The sequence below is a fragment of the Gopherus flavomarginatus genome, chromosome 4, assembly GCF_025201925.1.
Source record: "Gopherus flavomarginatus isolate rGopFla2 chromosome 4, rGopFla2.mat.asm, whole genome shotgun sequence".
Classification (NCBI taxonomy): domain Eukaryota; kingdom Metazoa; phylum Chordata; order Testudines; family Testudinidae; genus Gopherus; species Gopherus flavomarginatus.
In genome coordinates this window covers 122660201-122672880 of record NC_066620.1, presented here as the reverse complement: position 1 = coordinate 122672880, position 12680 = coordinate 122660201, and the positions used below count along the sequence as shown (strand labels likewise).

Sequence of the window (12680 nt, the reverse complement as noted above, 5' to 3'; positions counted from 1 at the left end):
AACAACTATGACATTATTGGCATTACTGAAACTTGGTGGGATAATACACACGACTGGAATGTTGGTGTGGATGGGTATAGTTTGCTCAGGAAGGATAGACGGGAAAAAGGGAGGAGGTGTTGCCTTATATATTAAAAATGTACACACTTGGACTGAGGTGGAGATGGACATAGGAGACGGAAGGGTGGAGAGTCTCTGGGTTAGGCTAAAAGGGGTAAAAAACACAGGTGATGTCGTGCTGGGAGTCTACTACAGGCCACCTAATCAGGCAGAAGAGGTGGATGAGGCTTTTTTCAAACAACTAACAAAATCATCCAAAGCCCAAGATTTGGTGGTGATGGGGGACTTCAACTATCCAGATATATGTTGGGACAATAACACTGCGGGGCACAGACTATCCAATAAGTTCCTGGACTGCATTGCAGACAACTTTTTATTTCAGAAAGTTGAAAAAGCTACTAGGGGGGAAGCTGTTCTAGACTTGATTTTAACAAATAGGGAGGAACTTGTTGAGAATTTGAAAGTAGAAGGAAGCTTGGGAGAAAGTGATCATGAAATCATAGAGTTTGCAATTCTAAGGAAGAGTAGAAGGGAGTACAGCAGAATAGAGACAATGGATTTCAGGAAGGCGGATTTTGGTAAGCTCAGAGAGCTGATAGGCAAGGTCCCATGGGAATTAAGACTGAGGGGAAAAACAACTGAGGAAAGTTGGCAGTTTTTCAAAGGGACGCTATTAAGGGCCCAAAAGCAAGTTATTCTGATGGTTAGGAAAGAGAGAAAATGTGGCAAAAGACCACCTTGGCTTACCCTTGAGATCTTGCGTGACCTACAAAATAAAAAGGCGTCATATAAAAAATGGAAACTAGGTCAGATCACGAAGGATGAATATAGGCAAATAACACAGGAATGCAGAGGCAAGATTAGAAAAGCAAAGGCACAAAATGAACTCAAACTAGCTATGGGAATAAAAGGAAACAAGAAGACTTTTTATCAATACATTAGAAGCAAGAGGAAGACTAAGGACAGGGTAGGCCCACTGCTCAATGAGGAGGGGGTAACAGTAACGGGAGACTTGGAAATGGCAGAGATGCTTAATGACTTCTTTGTTTCCGTCTTCACTGAGAAGTCTGAAGGAATGTCTAGTATAGTGAATGCTTACGGGAAGAGGGTAGATTTAGAAGAGAAAATAAGGAAAGAGCAAGTAAAAAATCACTTAGAAAAGTTAGATGCCTGCAAGTCACCAGGGCCTGATGAAATGCATCCTAGAATACTCAAGGAGTTAATAGAAGAGGTATCTGAGCCTCTAGCTATTATCTTTGGGAAATCATGGGAGACGGGGGAGATTCCAGAAGACTGGAAGGGGGCAAATATAGTGCCCATCTATAAAAAGGGAAATAAAAACAACCCAGGAAACTACAGACCAGTTAGTTTAACTTCTGTGCCAGGGAAGATAATGGAGCAGGTAATCAAAGAAATCATCTGCAAACACTTGGAAGGTGGTAAGGTGATAGGGAATAGCCAGCATGGATTTGTAAAGAACAAATCGTGTCAAACTAATCTGATAACATTCTTTGATAGGATAACGAGCCTTGTGGATAAGGGAGAAGCGGTGGATGTGATATATCTAGACTTCAGTAAGGCATTTGATACAGTCTCGCATGATATTCTTATAGATAAGCTAGGAAAGTACAATTTAGATGGGGCTACTATAAGGTGGGTGCATAACTGGCTGGATAACCGTACTCAGAGAGTAGTTGTTAATGGCTCCCAATCCTGCTGGAAAGGTATAACAAGTGGGGTTCCGCAGGGTTCTGTTTTGGGACCGGTTCTGTTCAATATCTTCATCAACGATTTAGATGTTGGCATAGAAAGTACACTTATTAAGTTTACGGACGATACCAAACTGGGAGGGATTGCAACTGCTTTGGAGGACAGGGTCAAAATTGAAAATGATCTGGACAAGTTGGAGAAATGGTCTGAGGTAAACAGGATGAAGTTCAATAAAGATAAATGCAAAGTGCTCCACTTAGGAAGGAACAATCAGTTTCACACATACAAAATGGGAAGAGACTGTCTAGGAAGGAGTATGGCAGAAAGAGATCTAGGGGTCATAGTGGACCACAAGCTTAATATGAGTCAACAGTGTGATACTGTTGCAAAAAAAGCAAACGTGATTCTGGGATGCATTAACAGGTGTGTTGTAAACAAGACACGAGAAGTCATTCTTCCGCTTTACTCTGCGCTGGTTAGGCCTCAACTGGAGTATTGTGTCCAGTTCTGGGCACCGCATTTCAAGAAAGATGTGGAGAAATTGGAGAGGGTCCAGAGAAGAGCAACGAGAATGATTAAAGGTCTTGAGAACATGACCTATGAAGGAAGGCTGAAGGAATTGGGTTTGTTTAGTTTGGAAAAGAGAAGACTGAGAGGGGACATGATAGCAGTTTTCAGGTATCTAAAAGGGTGTCATCAGGAGGAGGGAGAAAACTTGTTCACCTTAGCCTCCAGTGATAGAACAAGAAGCAATGGGCTTAAACTGCAGCAAGGGAGATTTAGGTTGGACATTAGGAAAAAGTTCCTAACTGTCAGGGTAGTTAAACACTGGAATAGATTGCCTAGGGAAGTTGTGGAATCTCCATCTCTGGAGATATTTAAGAGTAGGTTAGATAAATGTCTATCAGGGATGGTCTAGACAGTATTTGGTCCTGCCATGAGGGCAGGGGACTGGACTCGATGACCTCTCGAGGTCCCTTCCAGTCCTAGAGTCTATGAGTCTATGAGATGTAAATTGAGGTTGATGTGGATGTGAATGCTAGCTTAATTGTTAGTTTCCTGAATTTCTAGCAGTTTTGTTGTTTGGAAATGCACTTGAGCAACCTGAACTCTCCACTGATAAAATACGTTGTGCAAATGTGAGCCAAGAGGAAACGTAGGCAGATGGTGCAATGACAATAGCAGTTGAGATGTTAACTATGTTTTTTTTTTTTAAACCTTCCGTAGCCAATTCTGCTTAATCCAGCCCCTTAGGGATGTGCACCACTGTTCTTTTCTCCCACTTTTTTGTGGCTTCTGAATCTAAATGTTAAGCAGGACTCACAGGACCAACCCCACCTAAACCATATACAATGAACTAGTAAATCAAAGACACCACTGATCATTCTTTTATGCCAGTTCCTGAAAGGAACTAAAACAGATACAAATTCACAGGCTCAAAGCTTTACAGGAAAATTGATATTAAAATCTGGACATTTCTATCAATTTAATCTGACTAGAAAAAAGGGCCTACGTTCAATAATTTCTTCAGATTATTGATACTGAAACATTTAAGTGTCAATACAGGTTACGTAGTGGCCGTTTTCTTTTTGCATGAGCAAATAAAGTCCTATAAAATGAAGTCTGATCCTTCAGGCATTTTTTAAAAAAGGTGTAAAAGCTGACTTCCCCTAGAATTTAGTTCAGGTTTAGGTTGGTGTTATGGGACTCAAGGCAATTATTGAATTCCCTCTTTGGTTCTACGAATGTTCTGGAAATCAGATACCTGTAGCTATTTTAATTAATCATAACATCAGTGAGGAGAATGGCCATAACTTAGAAGATAATGTTTGTACTTCACGGTCCAGGAGACATAGACAAGGCTTTCATCTCAGGGCCAAAAGACCAAAAACATCAAGACATTTGATCACAGCCTTTGATAGGCCGAGAGACTACTTACACTTGATCTTACTTCTGAGGAGCCGAGAAGTGAATACTACATTCTGGCCTTAATAAATTTATACACCTCTATAAGATTATTGTTTGTAAGACAAGATTCTTGCTTCATAGTTTGTATAATTACTTATTCCCGCCTCCATTTAGAGATTAATGTTGAGGAATATTTGTAAAGCCATATTTAACAGAAAAAGACAAATTACACCACATAGTGGATTTGAAAAGTGCTTCAAGTTTATCTAGAGCCAAATTTTAGAAGGTAAGCAAGAATAGTTTTTTTTTTCCTTTGAGTGATTGTCCACATGCACATTCCACTAATAGTGCACATACACCCCATGTACTCAAGTTAGGAGTCTTTTGGACAGCAGTCGCTGCAGTGCACGTACACTGTGCAGCTCCTCATGCACCTCAGCAAGGATATAAAAGGGCAGAGTGTGCAAACTGCTATCATTTCCTCTCAGTTGCCTTCTGGCAACCGGATGGAGGGCTTGCTGTATACGCCAGCTCTATTTTTGTAGCTACAGTTATAGTTTTAATTGTTAGTAGTTATTGCCCACTGGCAAATTTTAAGCAAACACAAACAGCTGATTTGGACTTTATGAAAATGACCTCGTCAAGGTCCCTGGAGTTTAAGTACTGCTTCTCTTGCAAAAGATATGGGGCTGCCAATGTTGGGGACCTCAGGTACAATTACTGCCGTGGGAATTGCACATTTCTAGAAAACATGCAATATGTAAATAGTTTACACTGTGAACTCAATTATTTTGGTCTAATGCCTGAAATGAACAAAAAAAGAATAAAACTTGTGTTTTGGGTCACACACAATGTTTGTTCAACCTAAACCAAAATTTTTTTGACTTTCATTTTGGCTCATTTGGGGGTATTTTTCACCTTTTTTGTTTTTTAAAAATGACCTATATTTCCAAACAAAATACCATTTCAAAGTGCAAAGTAAAAATAAAATGCTTTGAAATGGTTGAAATGAGATGTTTAAAAATGAAAAGTTGAAATGTTTTGTTTTGAAATGGCTAAAATGAGCAGTTTCAACTTTTTTAAATTCTTTTCCAATATTTTTGGTCAAAACTATTTGGTGAAATTGAGCTGAATTCCTGGTTTCATTTGAACTGAAAAATGCATTCATTTTTCAGTGAATTTGCTATTCACCAATTTTGTTTTTGCCCAGCTTAGTTAGATGTGGCCTTAGTTCTGGCCTTCTACTTGTGAAGAAAAAGCTATTCAGATTTTCACTAAGGTGCTTTGCGGCTGTCATGGAAAGGGCAAGGCTGTATCTTCCCAATATTTGTCAAGATGGATCTCTGACAGTCATAGAATCATAGAAATGTCAGGCTGAAAGGGACAACAGAAGTCATCTAGTCCATCTGCCAGTGGTGAGGCAGGACCAAGTAGATCACCGTTGACAGGTGTTTGTCCAACCTGTACTTAAAAACCTTCAGTGATGGGGATTGCACAACCTCCCATGGAAGCCTATTCCAGATCTTAACTACCCTTATAGATAGAAAGATTTTCATAACATTTAACCTAAATTTCCCTTGCTGCAGATTAAGCCCATTACTTCTTGTCCTACCATCAGTGGACATGGAGAACAACTGGTCACCATCCTTTTTATAACAGCCCTCAACAGAGTTGAAGACTGTTATCAGGTCCCCCTTCAGTCTTTTCTAAAGATTAAACATGCCCAGTTTTTTTTAACATTTCCTCATAAGTCAGATCTTCTGTACCTTTTATCATTTTTGTTGCTCTCCTCTGAATTCTCCCTTCAGTTTGCCCACATCCTTTCCAAAGTGTGGCACGCAAAACAGGACACAATACTCCAGCTGAGGCCTCACCAGTGCCAAGTAAGGCAGGGCAGTTACCTCCCACCTCTTATATATGACATACCTGTTAATACTCCCCAGAATATTAGTCTTTTTTGCAGTGGCATCACATTATTGACTCCTATTCAATGTGTGATCGACTAGAACCTCCAGATCCTTTTCGTCAGTACTACCATCTAGCCAGTTATTCCCCATTTTGTAGTTGTCCACTTGATTTTTCCTTCCATGGTGAAGTACTTTGCACTTGTCTTAACTGAATTTCATCTTGTTGAATTCAGACCAATTCTCCAAATTGTCACATTCACAAATTCTAATCCTGTTCCAAAGTGCTTGTAGCCTCTCCCAGCTAAGTGTCATCTGCAAATAGTATAAGCATACTCCCCACTCCATTATCTAAGTCATTAATGAAAATATTGAATAGTACCAGATGCAGGACTGACCCCTGCAGGACCCCACTAGACACGCTCTCCCAGTTTGACAGTGAACCATTGATAACTATTCTTTGAGTACAGTATTTCAGCCAGTTGTGCAACCACCTTATAGTAATTTGGTCTAGCCCACATTTCCCTAGCTTGCTTACGAGAATGTCATGTGTGACTGTGTCAAAAGCCTTACTAATGTAAGGGCTTGCTATGAGGCAGCAAATAAGGACCTGCCTACCATCCTTAAGACTCACTCTGCTAGTGTTCAGGCAGCTTCAGCAACCTCACTGAAGAATAACTTCATCTTGTATACACAAAGCAGCTATTTGGGGATTGATTCATACATTCATTAAGCATTATGCAGTTACCAAAGCCTCCAGGTCTGATGCTGCATTTGGAAAGGTGTACTCCAGTCTCTCTTCTCCTAGGCCTGGTCTACACTGGGAGGGGGGGTGGAGGGGAGTTGATCTAAGTTACGCAACTTCAGCTACCATAAATAACGTAGCTGAAGTCAACGTACTTAGATTGACTTACCATGGTGTCTTCACTGTGGTGAGTCAACTGCTGCTGCTCCCCCGTTGATTCTGCCTGCGCCTGTCGTGGCGGTGGAGTAAAGGAGTCAACAGGAGAGCGCTCGGGTCAATTTATCGCATCTAGACTAGATGTGATAAACTGACCCCCGCTGGATCGATTGCTGCCCACCAATCCGGGGGGTAGTATAGACATACTCCTAGACTCTGAGATCCTATCTCCAGTGCACAGGGTTCACTGCTTGAGAGTCACCATCAGTGGAATGTCCATATGGACAATCACTCAAAGGGGAATGATAAGTTACTTACCTATACAGTAACTGGAGTTCTTTGAGATGTGTTGTCCATATGCAGATTCCATAACCTGATCTCCATCTCTTCACTTTAGAGTTCCTTATATTTAGACTTTGTGGAAACTAATGGCAGTTGGTGCTCTCCACCCTTTTATACCCCTGTTAAGGAGCACAAAGACTCATGCACACCATACAAACACTGCTGGCCAAAAGACTCTGAACTTAAGCACATGGGGTTCATGCATACCAATAGTGGAATGGGCACATGGACAACAAATATCTAAGAACACCAGTTACTGTACAAAATAAATAACTTCTCATTTTTTCAAATAGGCCAGGTTCCTACCGTGGGTCAACACTTAGCTAAGGTCGTCTTGTGTTCCACCTCCCCACCAAATAACATTCTAATTAGTGATTACATAGCATCCCCCTCAGTGACTACTTGATTTGCAGGATTGGGGGTTGCATAGTTGAATAACACCCAGGACCCCCTTTTCAAAGGCCTACTACTCAATGTGGCCTAATTTCCAGCTTGCCTTATGCACACAAATATTTGAAAGAAGACACCATTCTGTATGTGCAAAAAGGCTCAAAGACTGTCTGTCTGTTTCTTCTGTAACGTAAATCATTTTTACACTGATGCAATTCAGTGGAGTTACTCCTGATTTATACGTGTGTAAATATAAATAAAATATTTTGTGACTTTAAGTGACTGAAATAGTTATTTAACTCTATGGTACCTTAATCTGCTGAAGTGAGATTATATCAGTGCTTCAGGAAACTGTTATGATAATGGAAGTGCATGTCTTATTCTGTATGGAAACAGCTCTGGAGGAACTGCAATGAGTTGCTGCAGAGACAATTCTGATATCTGAATTCAGCAGTATTAATGCCAAAAAATACACAAAAGTGTCAATCACAAAAATCTGATCCACTGAAATTAAGGAAGAAGAACTGGGAAACTACAAAAGAGAAACACTATCTCCAGTGTTTCCCCTTCCCTGTCAGAGAGGCCTGGGATTTACAATAGCAATCAGAATTAACCTTCCTTTCTTGATTTCATCACTTCACTGTATTTATATGCTACAAAAGGGACTTTCCTAATGTGTTACAAGACTTATGTGAAATATAATGGCCTTTATACTATTATGTTTTGTATATTAGTAGGTGAACCTGTAGGAAAATGGGCTTGTGGTTAAGGCATATCTGATTTGTGTCCATTTATCCTTTTCCGTAGAGACTGTCCAGTTTGGCCGACGTACATAGCAGAGGAGCATTGCTGGCATATGATGGCGTATATTACATGGTGGACGTGCAGATGAATGAACGGGTGATGGTGTAGCTGATCTGGTTAGGTCCTGTGATGGTGTCGCTGATGTAGATATGTGGGCAGAAACCAACAGGACTCCACTGGCCATCACCTACAGTCACCAGCTAAAACCCCTCCAACGCATCATCAGAGATCTACAACCCATCCTGGACAATGATCCCACACTTTCACAGGCCTTGGGTGGCAGGCCAGTCCTCACCCACAGACAACCTGCCAACCTGAAACATATTCTCACCAGTAACTGCACACCGCACCATAGTAACTCTAGCTCAGGAACCAATCCATGCAACAAACCTCGATGCCAACTCTGCCCATATATCTACACCAGCGACACCATCACGGGACCTAACCAGATCAGCCACACCATCACCGGTTCATTCACCTGCACATCCACCAATGTAATATACGCCATCATATGCCCGCAATGCCCCTCTGCTATGTACATCGGCCAAACTGGACAGTCTCTACGGAAAAGGATAAATGGACACAAATCAGATATTAGGAATGCCAATATACAAAAACCTGTAGGAGAACACTTCAACCTCCCTGGCCACACTATAGCAGACCTTAAGGTGGCCATCCTGCAGCAAAAAAACTTCAGGACCAGACTTCAAAGAGAAACTGCTGAGCTTCAGTTCATCTGCAAATTTGACACCATCAGCTCAGGATTGAACAAAGACTGTGAACGGCTTGCCAACTACAAAACCAGTTTCTCCTCCCTTGGTTTTCACAACTTAACTACTGGAACAGGGCCTCATCCTCCCTGATTGAACTAACCTCATTATCTCTAGCTTGCTTGCATATATATATACCTGCCCCTGGAAATTTCCACTACATGCATCTGATGAAGTGGGTATTTATCCACGAAAGCTCATGCTGCAAAACGTCTGTTAGTCTATAAGGTGCCACAGGATTCTTTGCTGCTTTTACAGATCCAGACTAACACAGCTACCCCTCTGATACTTGTTCTGTGAAAAAGCTCAAAGCTGACTGGCCAAAGCCTGGATCACCAGAGGGCGAACATGTGGGGGTAACCCCAAAGTAGGGACCCCGAGGACTGGGGGCATGGAATCCTCTTGCAATGTCTAAGAGAGATCTCAAGGATCTGAAACATTATCATTACTTGGGAATGGGACATACCGTGGCTGACTGTCCAGGGCTCAAGCACCCAGGGACTGGCAGTGAACCACAGCTGGGGAACCTACTAGTTGTCTGGCCAGAATGGGGCTGGGATGCCATCACACCAATGCAACACACTAATCAAGGCAGTACAGCCCCAGAGGGGATGTACAATGTTTATGCCACTGAGTTCACACAGTCATTTGGCCATATCTCATGCTGCACTTTTGTGACTACAGAACCACCTGATACCCAGTAGGAGTGGAAGGTGGAAGTTAATGGGGAGTTGTTCAAGGAGTGGAAGGACACAGATTCTGCCCATACACTGGTCAAACTTCATGTGGTGAGGCTGCATCAAATGCTGAGAGACTGTAAAAGAGTGGTGACATATCCAAATGTGAAACCAGTGGTTATACCAGCACCAACACAGCCTACTAGGGACCATATCTAGATGCAGACCCCAGCAGAAGACTCCAAACAGCAGAAAATCTATCCAGGGAGGGGGAGGGATTGGTTGCAAGCATTCAGTTGCAGGGGATGGAAGGGCTGGAGCAGGGGAGCAGTGCCTCAGCGGTTGGCAGTGTTCACCAGAGAAGAAGCATGACCAGCCTGACTAGGAAAAGTTCTGATTCACTGAATCTTTGTGCAGGATGCACCAGTGGGCTTTAACTTCTTATAGATTCTCAGTTGCAATTTAAAGCAGCTCTCCCTGGCATAATCCCTCAAGGGGCATGGTGATGGCAATGCAAATGTTACCTGCCTCCTGCTATTGGAGTGAATCCTCCCTTGATCCCACAGTAGTGGATTTTGTATATAATGATATGCACATGGCAAATCTGACTACTGTGCATAAAAAATCGCTGTCTATGGCCCCAAATTGCTTTCCTATTAGAAATCAATGGAAAAAGTTAAATTATCTGATTTTTAAAAAATACTTATTTTCTGTTACCAAAACTTGAAACTTTGATTACCAATCCTTTTTTTAATTTATAAGCAAACTGGTTTCTTAAGTCCCACCCTGTATCATCACATGAAACTGATGCCATGTTATCAACCAGATAGTAGTCTCCACTGACAGAGAGTGAGAGAGCGAGCAGTTTCATTCACAGAATGGAGCTGCAAAAACACTTATAGGAGTTTTTAGAATTTGCCTTTAAAATGATTTTTAATAGCTATATTTCCTCCGAGTTGCAATATTAATGTAGCTGTCTACAGTATTACAACTAATCACTTGGGTTTTTTCCTCTATCACATTTTCAATCTTGGGTGGTACAATAGTGAACAACAAAATTGACATCTGCATCATAGCTCCTGTAACTTATTTGGCTAGATTTCAGAACAATCTCTTGCACAACAGAAGCAAAACTACCTGGAGAGAATCCAAATACTGTATAATTTGGCATCCAGATGACCTACAGAAATATAAGCAAATTAATTAATTGTTATCACTGGGCAGTTTATTGTCCTATATAATCAACCAATGTGGTGACAGTTCTTGTGGGCCACATCCTCAGCAGGTGTAAATTGGCATAGCTGTTTTGAAGTTAATGATGCTATATGAAATTATCCTGGAAATCAGTGGAGGGATCCTTGGAGGACAGCGTATAGCTGTCCACCTCAGTTCCTGTGCTGAGAAAATTCTCTAATACCTGGATCTGGGACTTCTAGAGACCCTTTTTTTCACTCTGGCCCCTTTACACAGTGTAAAAAGGCCAGAGTGAGGGTGCAAAATTCACTCTTCCACCTCTGGCCCATTCTTACCTATTTTTATTAAACAATTCTGAATTAACTTCTCCCTTATTGTATGTTTTATACTCATAAAAACGTCCATCTATTGATGGAGAATCCGTTTTACCCTAACATCATTTGGAAAATTCAGAAATTGCAAAGAGTGTTTAACCTATTCTCACAAAAAGAGGGTATTTTATAAAAAAAACAGAAAAAAAAAACAAAAAAACATGAATCCAGCTGAAACTCTCCAATATGCTTTACCTATTACTAACAAGATATATTTCAAGGTGTTTGTTTATTCTTAAAAAAGACCTCTGTTTGTTTTAAGAAATTAATTGAAAGTATATATTCAAGGCTTGATATTCAGGACAGACCAGAATTGTGCACAGAACAATTGTTAGTGTTTCATGGAGTATTTTTCTATAGCATTCTTTTGTATCTTTTTTTTCCTGCTAAGCTAGCAAATTGCTGCCAGGAGGCATCAAGAAACCATAGCAACTATCTAGTGACAGGCCTAAGTAGTTTTTTGTTCAGCAGAGAATCCATTAATCACTTATATTTCCTCCCTGTGAATCTGGGATCTTTCAGCTTTCAGCTGAAAATTGTTGCTTAATATTTGTGTGTGTCAAATACTCTCCCCAGTACAGTCACTATGGAAAGTTTGCAGTGTTACTCAGAGAATACATTTTGGTATAAAACTTTTGGAATTTGTGGGTTCCTACTGTTAGAACACAGGAGTTTTTCTCTTAAACTGCAGATTAAAGGTTACCCTGACTTGAAGACCATGTTTAATGTGTTCTTTAAGGCACATATCTGGACAGAGTTCCACCAGGCTGTGTGCATAGGTGCTGGAGACTATTTGGTTGCTAAACAGGGCTCTCTGCTCATTCCAGCAGCATCTTACATCTTCTGATTTAGGCAGCTATTTAGTGGTACTACTTGTCGTCTTTTAAATTCAGCTGAGCCTAGTACACTTGAGTTTTCATTCTTGGGCCTAATATTTCTTAGGCCCAAATCAGACTTTCCCTTTTTACCCAGTGCTGCAACATTTAAGATACTACTTTTTGCCTTTTGCATTGGAGCAATTCTAATAAAAAATATTCAATGGAATACAGTGTGCAGGATGCATCAAAGAGTTAGGCTCTGATCCAGCAAAGCATTTGAGTAGTCCCACTGGCTTTAGGCAACACTTATTCCTGTGTGAGGTTCCACTGATTACAATAGGACTTCATCCACTCAGGATCTATCTTATTGAGGGTACCCAGCTACCTGTAAGGCACAGACAAGAAGTTTAAATTCACTTTTAAAACTGTAAAATATAAGGAATTCACATATTATGACGAAATAGTGTTCTTTTGAATTTGGAACTCTAAGTGCCCTGATTTTATGTATGTTCTGGAGATGTATAAGCAGCATATACCAGATATGAACTAGCTGTTTAGGCCAGATCCTACAATGGAATACTTAACAGTTATACTGTTCAGCCACTAGGTGGCGCTGTTTGTAAAATACCTCATTTAGGCTAATCTTGGTGGTACCCAGCAGAGCATTAAATACTCCTGGGGAATTCTGAACCACTGCACGTGTGCAGAATTCATGTCCCCTGCATATTTCTTTGCTTCCCCGCAGAAAAATGGCTTCTGATGGCAAAACAAAGGGAGGCCATAAAACCAGTCATGTACCTTTCCCCAGCAGAGTGGGCTTGTGGTTTGGGC

At 41.0% G+C, this 12680-nt stretch overlaps 1 protein-coding gene across 1 annotated transcript in view; it reads right to left on the bottom strand.

Annotated features, from left to right (window-relative positions):
• CCDC185 (coiled-coil domain containing 185) overlaps nucleotides 1–12680 on the bottom strand; it is a 311099-nt gene that overhangs the window by 266699 nt on the left and 31720 nt on the right. The window lies entirely within an intron of this gene.